Consider the following 16,269-nt stretch of genomic DNA (forward strand, 5'->3'; position numbering starts at 1 on the left):
TTTTCTCCAGTCTACTTTTTTTTCTTCTTTCTCCGTCGTCATCTTTTTTTTTTTTGCATACCACTCTTCTTCCTCTTCTCCATATCTCACTCAATCCTATTTTTCTTCAGTTTGCCTGCTTTAAATTCCTCTGTATTTATCGTCTATCCCTTTTGCCTCCCTTTGACGACTTATTTTTCTTTCTTGGCTTCACGCTCGCACACGCACACACACTTACATTGACGGTCTGTTCTGCTTACAATTAAAGCGTACCTCCCTCTTCCCTTTTCCCAAGCAGGCTCATAATAGGAAATGCCCTTGTTATCTCGTCGCGTACCAGCGTTATTAATATAAGCCGCAGACAAACAAGGTGTGGGTACGTGCTCTGCTATGCTCCAGGCTGATATTTCATGGTCAAACCTCTCCAACGGTTTTGTGCTCATCAGCGTGGTAATGGGGCACAGAAAGGTGCCGGACAGATAAGCAAGAAAGGAAAAGGGAGAAATGTGGGAAATGAAGTGAAGTGTGGAGCTCTCCAGGGCGAAATAATAATTCTTGAGTGTGATGTGGAATTTTTGGGGGGTTGATTGGATGGAGACATAGCTGAGTGTGGAGGGAAAAGACTCGAGGGGGTGGGAGCTGGGGGGCAGACTCAAGTTCACAATGTATTAAATGGATGATTGCATGAGTTGGGCTGTATTTAGTTCCACTTTTATGGTTTTATGTGGTGTTATTCTTGTGCAAAAAAGAAGAATTATATTTTATTACAATCTTAACATGATGTGAGATTTCTATTATTTCTATTGTGTACTTGCTTTTTGAATAAGGGCCGGTCTCCGCTCCACAATTCAAGTCAACCAGTGGTGATGGAGATCTTGAAGGGTGACTACATTTCATATTTTGTTTTATTTTATTAAATTAAAAAAAAATCCTTCCAACAAAATCTCAGAAAACCCCGTCAAACACACACACCTGCCTTCCTACTCGATGTCCCACATCAACTGTCTGTGAATTGGTTCAGCTTTGAAGGTCTAGATCCTTCCAGAAATATGTTACACCACACACTGAATTTTGATATTTCACAACCTGAATACTTGAATCAATGGAACAGCCTCACAGTTAGAGGAAAGTTCATCCACTGGGCTAGAAGATTGACTCCAGGCATCATCAACTGTCCAATTTGTTCTCTTTTAAACTAAAACTAAACTTTTTATTATGAGGCACAAAAAAAAAAGCCCTAAAACCTCAACATGTTTGTTGCCAAACACTTAGCAAATGTGTTCCCTTGTTTAGTGTCTGTTTACTTTGTTGCTAACAGTAGGTTCACACGGTTTATTTAAAAAGCTGTACCATCCACCCATCTGTCATAACTGTCTGTCTTCCATTCCTCTTTTGTTGACTTGTTGCCAACTCAGCTAAAAAGCTGCTTTCTGTTCCTTTGAGAGTCAGCACGGCGAGTTGGATTTCAAATAAATCACTTTTTCCTCTTTTCAAATGCACGTGTGAAAATGCTTCATTTACAAGCAGGCTGAATATTGAAACTGCAGCTAACTTCAGCCATTTATGTCTGTGACAGAAATTCTGTGGCATGTAAAACACATTAGATCAGGGATCAAATGACGAGCATAAAACAACAGCGATTAGAGGGCACGTCTTGCAATCTTATTGATCTTTCGTTCATCAGAGAAACAGCCAATATTTGTGAGACAATGTCTGTTTGATCACTGCGTTTCGCTCACCGCCCAAGCAGTAGCAATAAGCAATAAAGGAAGTGATCAGTTCTGACTTCTGTCTTGGCTCAGAGTGTGTAATTGTTTGAGGCTATCATCTGCTACAGAGGATATGAGCAACTATGCATTTTTCTCTTTCAGACTGATTGCAAATGACTGTCTGTCAGCAGGGACTGTATTTGTTAATGGACTTCAGGGCATTATGTCCTCAGAGAGCGTGGGGTGTGTGTATGTGGGGGGATGATAAAGAGCAAGGCAAATATTGTTTGTGTGGTTTGGATTGAGTGCAACAGTGTGCAACGTGAGAATTGCTAGAAGGTTTGAAAAGGATGCAATTAAAGCCATTAGTTATTTTTCCCTCCAATGTTTTCTCTTGAAGAAATTGCTTATTGATATTAAGACATCCAGGGAATTTACTCTCTGTCTCCTTCTGCTTTTTCCACTCCATCCTCCTCCTCCTTCTCTAACCCTTCTCGTGTCCGTGATGAGCTCTTTGAATAGGCTCCCTGTTTGCCTCTGCTGGCTCCTGGCAAATATGCTTCTGTGTCCAGGATGAGACAATGGCAATGATAAGACATAAAGGAAAGAAGAAAGAAGAGAAAGATGCAGAGAGACAGAGTGACACAGACAGAGAATTAGTGCTGAATGAATGAGTAAATAGAACTGGAGGAAAGATGTTGGAGCCAAGTGGAGGGACAAAGAGCTGATTGTCGCAGTAAACTGAGGGGCCTTTCAGTTCCTGGACAGTTGGTCCCTGATGTTTGTCTTAGATTCTCTGAGGAGAAGTTACAGGATTCAGCAGGTCCACTCGGTTGGTAGTTTAATTCTATGGTACTTGTTAAGAAAAAGTAACTTTTGATATGTTTTTTTTTTTATTATTACAAAATGTCTCAGATGTGAGTGCCATCACAAGTCTGTGAGTTCTTTCCTGCTACTGATTCTATTACCATCACTTAATCCTGGTTTATTTTCATAACTCAGCGCTGTGGTTCATATAAAGCGGTTTTCTACTCAACTTGAGCAGTCAAAGCAATTTATACAATACACTTCATTCACTTATTCACATGCAAGCACTTTACTTCTACTCTTAGGCGCTTTCTATCTAATATTAACACCCATTCATTTTCTAATAAGTGTATTGGATTTAGTATCTTTCATGCAGACTAGTGCAGCCAGGGTTTGAACCAACAACTTTCTGATTAGTAACTTACTGTAATTCAAGTTTTATTTGTGTACCGCTAAATCACCTCAATGTGCTTTATAATGCACGGTAATGACATTGCAATAATACAAAGATAACCCCAACAATCTGACGATCCCCTATGAGCAAGGACTTAGCGACAGTGGGAAGGAAAAACTTGCTTTTAACAGGAAGAAACCTCTGGTAGAAACAGGACAAAACACTGTGGAAGAGAGCCAGAGATCAATAAAAAATAATGTTTAAATGCAAAGTGGTGTGTAAAGACATGACCTGCACAACATTCTGAGAAGCTGTGATTTTTGATAATGACGATGATGATGATGCGCCACACGCTACACCTAAAAGCTCGCAGAAGGTATCTGCCCCTGCATGCCTGGACATGTCTGTGTTGCAAGCATCAGTTGCATGGCGCGGTGCAACATGAAACTATAGCGACGCAGATTCAATTCATCATGAACCTCATAGTAATGATATTATTTGAATGCATTAGTAAGAAAAAGAGCTAAAAATAGCCTCCATGGGAGAGCTTTCGCCCATCACTTTGGCTGTCATCTATCACTGATATCATCAACCATCATCACAACGCTTTATCAAAATTAATTTTTGTCTTTTTATTGGAAGATTTTGTGTGATTGGGTTAAACATCGTTAGGATTTTATAGAAGAATAGGAAACCTGTTTGATGTTGAAGTGTTATTTTGGTTGTGCGAATCAGCTGTTTGCACTGGAAATGTTTTCAATAATTTGAATAATAAGTCCTTCAGTTGTTAATAGTTCTAAGGTAACCTCGACCCAAATCGTTGTTATCTTGAAAACTTTTAAGCAAACTGTGTATTTCAATCACAAGACATGAAGCTGAGTATAAAACCAAAATCAGTGGTCATGTGCAACAACTTGACAGTTGACAGTTTGCTGATCATTTACTTGTGCAATTTTTTTTTCTTCTATAGATCAGTGACATTGCAAAGACAGCATGCTTGGCCTAGGGAGTAGCACTTAAAAAAAATCCCAGCAAAGCTTAAACGCTTGGGCTGCGTTGCAGAAGCAGCACTTTTTCTTCAGACAGTGGAAGTAGAAGTTTTGACAAGAGCAGGAAAAAGAAGGAGGGGAAGATGAAGGCAGTGTACCTTCTAGCTCCTGGTAAAGGAAGTGATCTGAGTGCCAGTGAGAGGCAAAGAGAGGAATAGATGTGGGATGTGAGCTTGAAAAAAGGCAAGGAGACCCACCACAGCAGGGTGCTCTGCTGAGCTGCGCTAAAGAGCAACATGAAAAAGGTTTTGAACTTGAGCCAGGCCCCTTAGCTATACAGATACTGAGGGACTGAGGAGAGGAGAAAAAAAAAGAGAGGAAATGATGGGAGGATAGGAAAGTTTAAGAAAAGGGAGGATTAGACAGGAGGGGTGAAGATGAAAAGAGTTGCAAGTACTGAAGAGGAAAGAGGAAAATGGGCGCGGAGAGGACGGCAAAGAGGCGAAAAAGATGAAACCTGGGTAGAGACGTAAAGGAAAGTGCTTTCCACAGTCTTCTTTCAACTTGACAGAGTACGGGATGAAGCTGTGGAATGAGAAGTAATTTCTAAAACAGAACAACAATTCTCCAGGGGACACCGTTCCTGTAAGAAAAAACGAAACCTACAACCACTCTTAAACAAAGGAGGGAATTCAAACATGAAGACTCCCTTTGGGATAACAGTGGAAATTTATTAGAGGGTGCAATTTAGGTGGAGCTTTGCGTATGACTCATTCAGAAATGAATTCAAGAGTGTTCGCTGATCCAGAGGAATTTAGGAATGAAAGACTATAGCTGGGGATAAGAGCCAGTGGCAACTCTCAGATGGGCCAAACGAGACAGATTTGCTAGACATAACAATTCTTAGAAATTTCTAGCACACTGATGAAAATGTTTTCAGTCTGACGTTGTCCTTCTGGAAAATTTTCCTAATCCTGAAGTGAGGCTCCAACCTTTTATAGCTTGTAGAGATTTAGTCAGTGTACAGAGGAGCTGGTGGTGAAAAACTGGTAGACAGAACAAAGCAAGTACCAGAACTGTACATGACCCGGTTGAACCTCAACTTTTGATCAGACTGGAATATAATAGGAGTTCAATCCCTCCATCCATCCATCCATCCATGTCCGTCCATCCAGGTTGTCAGGACAGCAGTCTAGGCAGAGAAATCCAGGAATACCACAGCGTTCCTGAGAGTTTTAGTGTCTCCAGTGTTTCCTGGGTCTGCTTTGAGGCCTTCTAGGCTTATGTAGATGCCTGAACCACATCAACTGGCTCCTTTTAGTGTGAAGGAGCTGCTGGTCTACTCACTTTGGCTTGATAAAACTTCTCAATCTGTTGTTAAGGGTGAGTCCAGCTACCCTGCAGAAGAAGCTCATTTTCACTGCTTGTATCTACCATCTCATTATTATTTGGTCACTATGCAGAGTTCGACCGGTCGATGGGTAATTTGTCTCTCTTCCCCACACCAGACTAGCACAGCGCTGGTACAGATACGAAACCTGTCACTTCTCTTCACTTGGGAAAATTCCTTTTCTGCTGAAAAAGGGGGCGTGCCGACTCTGGGTCAGAGACAGGTCTCTTTATGTGATCGATATTCCTTTTTGTACAACGTTACATCCTTTGGTTTATACTATCCTATCCTTTTAGTCATCAACCTTACCTTACTTTTGTGTAGTCTGCTTGTGTCTTTTCGTTGGTTCTGCAAGTCTCTGGAGGGATAAAATACCATTATTTCAATGAACATTTCCTCGTAAGGTGCTAAAGTGCTGTCTAACACCTTGGATTCAAAACCTCCCTCAGGTTCAGTTCGGTTGATATCTAGTGAAGATGACTGTGCATGATTGTTATGCTGGAAGAAACCAGTCCAGCAAGGATAGAAAGGTTTAACCGAGTTTAAAGGTGAGCACTCGGCACAGCTCAGCATAGTTTGCAGTGATATGAAACAAACCAGCTAAATGTGCCTACAGGGTATCAAAGCCACCAGATGTAAAGGTCAAGCATTCAGGCCTGTCCTAATTTTTGGGTGTACACCACACTTCCATTCACCCATTTGTTGTGAATACCATAAAGTACAACTTATCTGATCATATCACCTTTTTTTCCATATCAGTATTTATGGTGTTTCCCCTACTGAGCTCTCAAATGGTGCAGTCGTCTTTGTAATGTGCAATAAAAATGACCCTCTTTGTCTAGTTGTTGAAGTTGTTGTTGTTACTGCTGACAGTGTGATCACATCTGATGCCGACCTGTAATAGTGCACAAGAATCACGGTCATTTACTGTGTGCCGTTGACCACGATGTCTTTCTGAGACCAATCTTTACTCCCGTTGAAGCCATCTGGAAAGCTCTGGTGACTGAAACTCTCCATTTGTGCCCCCGCATTGAACTTACTTTGACCTTTTTCTCCTGCCATCTGAACCTTTTCTCATTTCCCAAATTGCACTTTCTCAATTCCTTTCCTTGACTCACGAGAGACCCTAGAGTAAGACAGAAACCTGTGGATAGAAGAGTCGAGACAGATGATGAGACAGACTTGTTTTGTAGTTGTGTAGTTTGACACAGCGACATCGATTTATGATCTCAGGTGTAAAAGTGTTTAAGACATTTTTTATGTTTTGTACTCAGGGTCACACTTAATTATGGGGCGATCGTGGCTCAAGAGTTGGGAGTTCGCCTTGTAATCGGAAGGTTGCCGGTTCGAGCCCCGGCTTGGACAGTCTCGGTCGTTGTGTCCTTGGGCAAGACACTTCACCCGTTGCCTCAGAGGGCCTGGTGGCGCCAGTGTCCGGCAGAAACCTGTGGATAGAAGAGTCAAGGCAGATGATGATGTCAGTGCGCCCCAGGGTGGCTGTGGCTACAACGTAGCTTGCCATCACCAGTATGTGAATGGGTGGATGACTGGTTGTGTAAAGTGCTTTGGGGTCCTTAGGGACTAGTAAAAGCGCTATACAAATACAAACCATTTACCATTTAATTAGTGTGACACACACGTGTCGTGAAGAGCAGAAAGTTTGACTACCTTAAAAACGCTAATAGTTGTTCAAAGAGCAGTCCTCCAATCAGTTCGGATGTCCCAGCTGTGTGCCACGCCTCTTTTATGAGCTGAACGTAAAAACTCTGTGTAGTAATACAGGCTTGCTGTATTCTGTGCTCCAGATGCATTTTAGCAATTTAGACATCCTTTAACAGAGCATACTAAGGGCAGGGGACACAAGGAAAGCACAAATTAGTGAAATGAGTAACAGCATTTTATTTTTTATGTAAGATATTACAATTTATGGATGTGGATGCTTCTGCATTTGTTGTGTTTCTCCGCTTATTTATTCAGGATTTTACTTTAGGTTTCAGTCACACAGGCTTAGAGAACCGTTGGCAACCTCTTGGGAACCTGTGGTTGCTAAGGAAAATTTGTATTCCCCAACCAGTTGGAGAGTGGTTGCTGGAGGTTGCAGGCTAACGCTGGGTGATACTGATCACAAAGAAGGCACTGCACCCAAAAAACCTCCTTATGATTTACCACCTCCACAGTGCTGCAGTTCCCCTTAATTTGTGTGTAAGATGGAGGCTTGTCAGCAAAAACTCAGCAACTACAACAATGTTACAAAAGGCACAGCTTTTACTTTGAAGATGAACGTTTAATGTTTCCAATTTGCATTCAAAACTTCAAGTTCCGCAGCCACTTAGCTAGTTTTCAGTGTTTGCATCTTCCATTCTAGCAATAAGTGACTGCAGCAGTCTGCTTGCAACCAATGCAATCACAGGGAGGTTATCAGTGCAGCACCACATACCTCTTTACCGTAACTGACAGTAACCTTCATTAATCACTTGCAAACTGGTTGGGGAAGATTCATTTTCCCCTAGCAACCAGGTGTTGCCAGGGAGTCATTGACTTCTCTCTAGACCTGTGTGATTTGGACTTATGCAATAAATTTCACAGCAGCTGCCATCAACCTCCAGCAACCACTCACCAACCGGTTGGGGAATATAAATTTTACCAAGAAACCGGTGATCTCTAGGCATTAATACTTTAATTCACCTCTCTCCATGTCATCATCTCTAAAAGTTACAGAGAGTATCGTGTTGCCGTTTGACCGCAAAGGTCACTAAAATAATCTGCTTACTAATCTGCCCCTACAGCTATTTTATTTACATCCTCCCTTCATTCCCTTCATGCCATTGTGTTCAGCTTCTGCATTGTTTGTCAGATTTAAATAAATGTTCAGAGATTTGTTTCCTCCTAACCTGTCACTACCAGTAAGAAAGAATGTGACATGGTCTGTTTTGTTTTTTAAAGCAGCTATGTCGGTTTCGATAAAGAGCAAGCTGCGGTGGCTCCTTCAGCAGGAGAGACGCAGGACGGGACGATTCACACTATAATTAGTCACTTTCCATCATTGATCCTATACACATCATTATAAATATGCTATATATATGTATGTATATGTATGGGTATGTACATGTACACGGTATATGAGACAGAGAGAGAAAGAGAAACTCAAGAGCTCAAAAACAGGTCATTAACTGGGAATTTAAAAGCCTGACTCAGAGCAACAAATGAAGCTGGGACATTAGCTTCTTTTCAGCCACGTTATGAAGGTTATTTTTAGACTCTTGTCATCTACACAATACCTCATAAAATAACAACGCTAGTAGGGTTTGGCTTCTGAACACATATTCGCTCTGTGCCTGTGGGTGTAGGTTACTCTTTGATTTTGAATTCCTGTAAATGTTTTGTTTTTATAGCATTTTAGACGATATAAAGGGGGCTGGAAGTAGACTAGAAGCTGGTATTGGAATGATTGAAGGTACGTGGCGCGCAGTTAGACCTCCTTTTCCCTCCAAATATTTTGAGCATACAAAGACAAGTGCTGGCCGTCAGCCGCCACAGTAACTAATCACTCAGACAGCGTGGTTGTGGCCTCTCATTAAACAGGCTGTAACAGTGAAAGGAACACTATTAATGACTCTGCAATACTTGTTACACACACAGTTCTTTCAGTCTTAATGGCAGAATATCTGTAAGCTCTGTAGTTGTGCTGGATACGGGTGCTTGCGACGCAATATCAGTTAATAGGTGCAGGTGAGCGCTGTGCTTTCCTATATTCTGTCAGTAAACAGAAGCTGCATGAGCTTAACCCCCCTGCTGCGTTCCCCCAACAATACAGACGCTGTTCCAGAAACTTCACATCCCATTTGCTCTGATGTCTGCGCTGCCGCCTCACACGGGAGCTTTTTCAGCACTTTCTCCCCCCTGCTCCTGTTATGTTGCATCCACTAAGGGCTGGAAGCGAGCATATAACACATTATCCTCTATAGCAGGGTTATCCCCCTCGTGCTTCCCTAACTTGACGTTGTCAACCGAGCATGCTCAGATTCGATCAACAAGAATTTGCGAGGAGGCCATTCGAGTGGATGTTGAATCCCTGCGTGAATCACACAGTGTGCTTGCTCTTTTCCTGAGCTCTCTGCATATTCTGGGGTTATTTTTCCTTATTATGTTACCGGCAGACGTGTGCGTTGACTCTCAAACACGGTCTTCTCTTGTTTTTGTTTTACAGGTGATGAATGACGAGACTCATCCATTTCTCTCTTGAGGTAGGATATTAACTGTTTCAGTTACTCAGTCATTCGAAGAATGGTAAGCCCTGCCAATTAGCAGACTTCTCGCTAACCCCTCTACCTCCCTACCTCCACCCTTCCCACACGGTGCAGGCAAAGAATCTGTGTGAATGCTCAGAGACGGAGACATTAGACTCTTTCCTGCAAAAAGTTTTCCCCAAAAATGTTTTTTTATGTGTGGATGTGCAAAGTTTGACAGCTTTAATAATTCAAACCAGAATGCGTGACATGAGCATGTCTCTGTCTCTATCAATTCAACTTAACAAATGCCATCATCATTAATATTGTGGATGTATTAAGCCAGGAAAAACGTGCTATGCTGCTAAGCAGCATATCGCTTATGTATAATGTCTCTATTCCTGCTTTACACTGTGTGTGATTGCATGCAAGTGCGAATAGATGAAGTATGATGGTAATATTGTATGTATATGCTGGAGGTTCCTGTCTTTGTGTTCCTATTGTGTGTGGTTGTATGCAGATCTGAAAAGTTCTGCATTATCAGCCTCTTGGCAACAAGCAAGCGGAGTTCTGGTCTGTCTGTTTGTTGCGGAGGCCCTGTCGCCCCGGGTTACAGGGTTGCTAGGGAATAGATGGACAGACTGGCATCACCAAAGTGCCAGCGCGGCATGTGGGGTGCTCCACATCTCTGGTCTGCTCTTTTTGTTTGATATGTTCCCTTTTGTCTTATATCAGAGAGGCTGTAAATTAATTTTGCCAGGTGAAAAGCAGCGATAGGATTGCTTTTCTGACCACGTCATACAAACTAAGAAGCTTTCTTGTGCTGGGCTTTTAGGATTTTAAGGTCACTTTAGCCACCAGCACTTTCAGTGCGATAAATCGGGTCCAGGACCTTTGGTAGTTACATTTTCTTTGGATTTCTTTTTTTGTTTTGTTTTTTTTTGGCTTTGATTATCCATTTCTGCGCAAGTCTAAAACATCTCAAACTGCTCCTATATTTATCAGGGTGTCACAAGAAATTAAAATTCAGTCGATTGTGATTATTATAACATCATCACTTTCAAAGCAGCCACTGAGATCGAGATGGAGAGCCTACAACGAGAATGAGATCTGAAACTACCACAGGGCCTACCGGTGCGTTAGTCAGCTGAGATGGAAGTACAGCTGTTGCCATTCTAGCCCCTGAGGCTCATATCGTTAACTACTGCTACTTAGCAATGCTGCTAGAGATATATATGTAATACAGAAGCTAAATTCTCCCTTCTAAATAGACTAGGTTAGAATAGGCTGACCGCATTTCTCTAGCACCTTTCATTTAGCTTCAACCTTCTGCTTTTTTGCTCATTGCTAAGCTGCAAGCTGTTGCACCACAGTTTTCTTTTTCAAGATGCTGCTTTTCTCCCTCTGCTAGGATCATCTTAAAGATTTCTTAAAGTACGTGTGTGTTGCACCATTATTTCGACATCTTGTAGAATTGTCTCCTTTTGAGCGTGATGCAACCCGATTTCAAAATCAGGTGAGATTATTTTTTTAAACTCCTCTAAACTGAGCTGATAAGTCCCCAGCAGGTGCTTCTCAAAAACCCACTCCACCAACCGAGTCCAGCACCGAGCCATGTGGGGGATTAGGAAGCAGTTTTGTGCGCTCGCTGTGTAAACAGGGTGTGTTCTGTCCTCACAAACAGGAAGCCAGCGCGCTGTTTTATCATCCTTCCCCAACTGGTGCCTTTTCTTTTAACAATTAGCAGACGAGGAATCATAAATGCATCGGGAATGGAGATCCTGTTTGTTTCCAGGAATAGTGTTGTCATGGTGACGGAGGCACGTCTTTGTGCGCTGCGAATCACAGAAATAGTTGTGTCATGCTTTTACTGTAAAGTGCACGAGTTAACATGATGCTGATCATGTAATCGTCAAGATAATCTCTGTGCATGGTTGATGGTTGTAAAATACGTGTGTGTCACAGTGTGTGTGTGTGTGTGTGTGTGTCATATAAAGAGAGTGGGAGAGAGAGGAAAGAAGTGGAGGTTTGAGGCGCCAGCAAAGAGGATATGTCTGGCAGCTGTGTCATTTTGCAGAGTAAAGGATTATGGGAGAATTACAACGAATGAGCAGGATGACCAACACACACACACACACACCCCACGCGTACACACATAACTTTGCTTCTATATTGTGTGTGTATCTGTGATTTAGAGAGCCAGCGAAACTTCATTGCTCAGTTGCAGTCAGTGACTCGTTCCTGCGGCATTCAAAGCAACTGGTACCTCTTTAGTCACAGTCTACCTGGTGACAGACACAAACAACACAAAAGCCTTTACTACACAACATGAGTGTTGCTTCATGAAAGCCTTCTTTTGATTACACCAAATGTTAGCAGCATTTAATGTTTTGTCCTGGAGATAAACCCTGCATAGAGAGTTGTTTACTTAGGTAAGCCTCACAGATACTGATCAAGCTGCCTGTGTTTGCACATGACAGATAATTGAATGCACGTCATATTGTGGCTAAACATAGATTTAAACCTTCTAATAATTACATAATTACTATGTAGTTACTCGTGACTTATCATAGGATTATGCTAATGCTCTTCTAGTGACCTGTAACTCTCACGACGTTCATACGTTCTGCTCTTTGCAGATTTGTCATGCGGCCAACCCCGCACTTAGACATAAACACACACGCCCCAGACACACGCCGCTGACGTACAAAGCCAGCCAGTCGTCTGGGATTATCGATATGTATTGCGTCTGCGGGAGCATGTACGCGCTTGTGGATGTGTCATCTCTCATGCGCCACAGCGTCACACTTCAAAGTTGCTTTATATCCTCTGGAGCGTCTCCCCGAGTGTCTCTGAGGCCGTCGATGCGCATTGTCATTTTTATAGCCTGTTATTGGGAAACGCTGCTTTGGTGCAAGGCAGCGTGCCAGGCGATAATAAGACCCGGGGAGAGTGTTGTTTTTTTCGACCTCTGAACATAAGATGGGATGTTAACAAGCTATTCTTGATCCCTGGTTGTTTGTTATGCAGCGTGCATGTTCACACATATGTGACTGCACACGGGGTGTAGTACTTGATTACATCACTCAGCTGATCCCTGCGGAGGAGAATTTTTCCTTCCATCCAATTGTGAATGTTTTTGTTTCATATATAAATCTTAGGAGACTTAAATGTGTCATACTATGTTTAACTGATGAAGATTTTTTCACATAACACACAATACTATGCAAAAGTCTTCTGACCTATGAATAGCGAAGGCACCTGCCTCAAAGAGCTGGTGTAATGTCTACACGTCACAGACAATTTACCAAAGAACCAATTTTAAATAGTATCTTTAGTCACCTTGTTATTAGCAGCCTGTCACGAAACACACTATGTTCCTATTCCTTTAGTTGAATCTATGAAAATGATAAAGATCCACAGTTTGACAGATAGAAAAGAGAATTCTTTGCACCAACACGGTGACTTTCAGAGTGATATTCTGAATTCTCGGCACAGTGTGTCCTTAAAAAACTGGAGAAGTGGAGGACAAAAGAAGAAGTGTCAGGCTTTAAAAAAACTATCTAGGCAGATCAACAGTATCTGACATTCCTGTGAGATCTGGACATTTAGTTGATCTGAAATAGTCTCAGTGGAAGGGTGGCTGTCAAGAAGCAATTCTTAAAGAAGGAAAACCGGTATTCCAAATTACAAGAACTGGACTGAAGATCACCATCTGTGTGTACGGAAGAGGTCTGAAACTGTAAAACACGGTGGAGGCTGTCATGGTTTGGGGCTGGAACAATGTCTGATTGGCAACAGCTTAATTTTTCAGCATGACAATGATCCCAAACACACTGCCTGTGCATTAAAAGCATACCTAGGTAGAAAAAAATGCACAGTGGGATTGACCTCCCCAGAGCCCGGACCTCGAGATTATTGAAGCAGCGTGGGATCATTTTGATAGAAAATGAAACAAAAGTTAGCTAACATCAAAAAAAGATCTTTAAAAGTCCTTCAGGAAGCCAAAGAGAGTTGTTAAAATTGTACAAACTCCGTATGTTTGCACGTTTCAATAAATCACTCCACCTCACTCGTATTTCTCTCCAAATATAAAGAACGAGTATATTGGTATATTGAAAACATTAATGTTCTGAAGTACAAACTGCACTTTTTTTGTTTTGCATTCATTCTTAATGTCCATTGTGGATTTTTTCCGTTGTTTAAAGGACTGTAACTAATTGCATTATTGTCATTACCTATTATTATTTTTCCAGTTCAGTTCAATAATTTAGTCTGTGTAAGGCTAGACGCTGACAGATGTTTAGCCATTAAAGCTGAGAATAACACTTGCAGATAGCATATTCAGTATTTAATGGTAGTCACTTTTATTCAAACAGCACATTTAAAAAGGAGTCGATGTAGATGGAGTAACATTATAAAAACATACAGAACAGAAAGCACAAGTTTAAAAATAGAAAGATATAATAACCACATTAAGATAACACCAAATAGCTCATAAGAAATCATTTTAAAAAGATTAAAATGGGAAAAACCCATGAAAGTTTAATGACAGTCAACAGTAAGACGGGTGGCTCATGGACTAGTGAGTGCAGTTGCATCTCCGGCGGCGCCTCTTCGTGGGTCACTGGTTTAATGAATCTCATTTTCTTGCGTGTTCGAGTCCAGGTTGTAACATATGTCACACATCAGTTTCCACTCGAGGACTTCCTCGTCTTTGCTTTGACTTCAAACTTCAAAATCAATAAAATCCACATTCCCTCAGAAACGGTGTCACGCTCCAGTCACTAAATCTCCGAATCAGGCCACGGAGCTCATTACCAAACCATCATGTGGACCAACAGCTCAATGTGTCAACCAGTTATTCAGTCATCACGAGTTTGTCTGTGTTCACTTGTGTTTTTCTAAGTGTGTAAAGCATCCAGTGTTTTTCTTGCAGCTTTAAAGTCTACACTTTCCTTCGAGGGGCGTTATAGATTGAGGTGCTCAGCAGCTCAGTAGTCAGTTCATCTTTGAAGATCAGCTGGTGGCCTTTTGGAATAACTCCAGACATCTGTTCTAACTTCTTTTACCTTAAGAGAGCTTGACATGAAAGGCCTCTCAGCTGGACGCTTTTACTAATGCAGGCTGGATAATTTAATGGTCCTCGATGACCATGCAGTAAAGGCCTTTATTACCATAGGATGTGTGTTGTTTTATCGTGTTGCTTACTTCTCCAGTCTCCTTTTAATTAGTGCTAAATAGGAACCAGTGAAAAGGGAGCTTTTAAGTAAACCTTAAACATTACACACTGTAAGTCTGCCATGTTTTTCCACTCCAGATGAACTGTTTAAAGTTAAAAATAGGTTTTACTTTCCCTGCCTTCATGCGATTGTCTCCGCCTTTTGTATTTCCTCAGATGTTGTTCCTTGTTCCTCACCCCTGAGGTTTTTTTTTCTTTTTAAAAACAAATGTGTCAGCACTTTCATAGCAGACAAAACACTCTATAAAAAGGACATGAAAGCTGAAATGAAAACATGGTTTCCCTCCTTGCTAAAGAAGGAATCTCCAGTTTTAAACAATAAGGAATCCACCCTTTCGCAGGCGGGCGACTTCAAACGCTTGCCGGGTTGTTGTGGATTTTTTTTAAAGGCAGTTGTGGCTCATTTAGCCACAACAACACGGGCTCCAGCTGGCTGTTTGTTAGCGGCCTTGCAGCAGAACAATAACTGTCGCGGCCACATGCACGGGGGGCGGGGCGGTGGCTAACGCCACTCGGCTAAACAGCAGGAATAGCCACCGAGCAAGGCCACGAGCAGTTAAAACACAGGAAATTAGCCACTGTTTACTTTCGCTTGCCTACATTCGCTCCTACTAATTAATTGCACAGAGCCCCCTGGTGGATTTCAGGTCTCAAAGGAAGGAGCTCTGAGTGTCACTGTTGCACGTTTTATTGTTTATGATGCTGTTGAAATGAAGCAAGCAGTATTTGACCCATTTGTGGCCCCCAGGACTGCTGGTGTGCTGCTGCATTAGCCCTACAGTAATCCCCCGGCGACCCAGAAAGTCATTTCTGGAGCAGGTGGTTATGTGGGCCATAGGACTAATAACAGCAGCGGTGTCATATGGCTGAGAAGGTGTTAAAACCAGGGAGGGTTCATAAAGAAAGCTTCAAATTTTGACGGCTGACCACTACACTCTAATTACAGCTGCCTCTTGTGTGTATATAGTTTGTGTGTAGGCGAGATTACGAGAGCTCTTCTTCTAAGACCATAACTCTGCAACACTTTGCACAGAGGGTGTTTGCTGCAATGAAAGGATGAAGGTCGACACATTTCCCAGCATGCATTTGCATTCCTGGAGCCTCTCATGGGATTTTTTTTTCTTTTTTGGAGGGATGTGTGCGGATGAAAGGGGTAAACCAGAAGGACAAACTGCACTGCTCTCTGGGGCATCTTTTTCCAGCTGAGGCCGTCATCTCACGGCCTCTGATGCAGAGAAAAGGATGTGTGATTTCATTTTGCGTGGGTGGCCTGTTTACATTCCAGGCATTCCTCACGGGAATCCCTCTCTCTGTTTCTTCGGATCCTGTGCTGGAGCGCCTGGGAAGGCATTGGCGTCTGTGATATTCTCAGAGGTCTCTCTGGAAAACATTTGGAAAGTGAAGCCCTACTTACACACAACCGAGCGCACATCCCGATGGACTCTTTAACTGAATTCTGGGAATGTGGTGTTTATTTGTAGCATAGGGGTTTATTTAAAAATGACATTTGGAATTAAAGTTCTTGATTTGTCA

The 16,269-nt window shown here is 42.1% G+C and overlaps 1 protein-coding gene across 4 annotated transcripts in view; it reads left to right on the plus strand.

Annotated features, from left to right (window-relative positions):
* Positions 1-16,269, plus strand: part of pag1 (phosphoprotein membrane anchor with glycosphingolipid microdomains 1) — a 59,796-nt gene that overhangs the window by 11,103 nt on the left and 32,424 nt on the right. For 3 of the 4 annotated variants that reach the window (XM_026155477.2, XM_026155475.2, XM_026155479.2), the window contains exon 2: positions 9,476-9,512. The exons of the other annotated variant lie outside the window; for it this stretch is intronic. The gene's annotated coding sequence lies outside the window, so the exon portion shown is untranslated. The remainder of the gene's footprint in view (positions 1-9,475; positions 9,513-16,269) is intronic. 4 annotated transcript variants of the gene reach the window in all.

Source organism: Astatotilapia calliptera, chromosome 22, assembly GCF_964374335.1.
Source record: "Astatotilapia calliptera chromosome 22, fAstCal68.1, whole genome shotgun sequence".
Taxonomy (NCBI): domain Eukaryota; kingdom Metazoa; phylum Chordata; class Actinopteri; order Cichliformes; family Cichlidae; genus Astatotilapia; species Astatotilapia calliptera.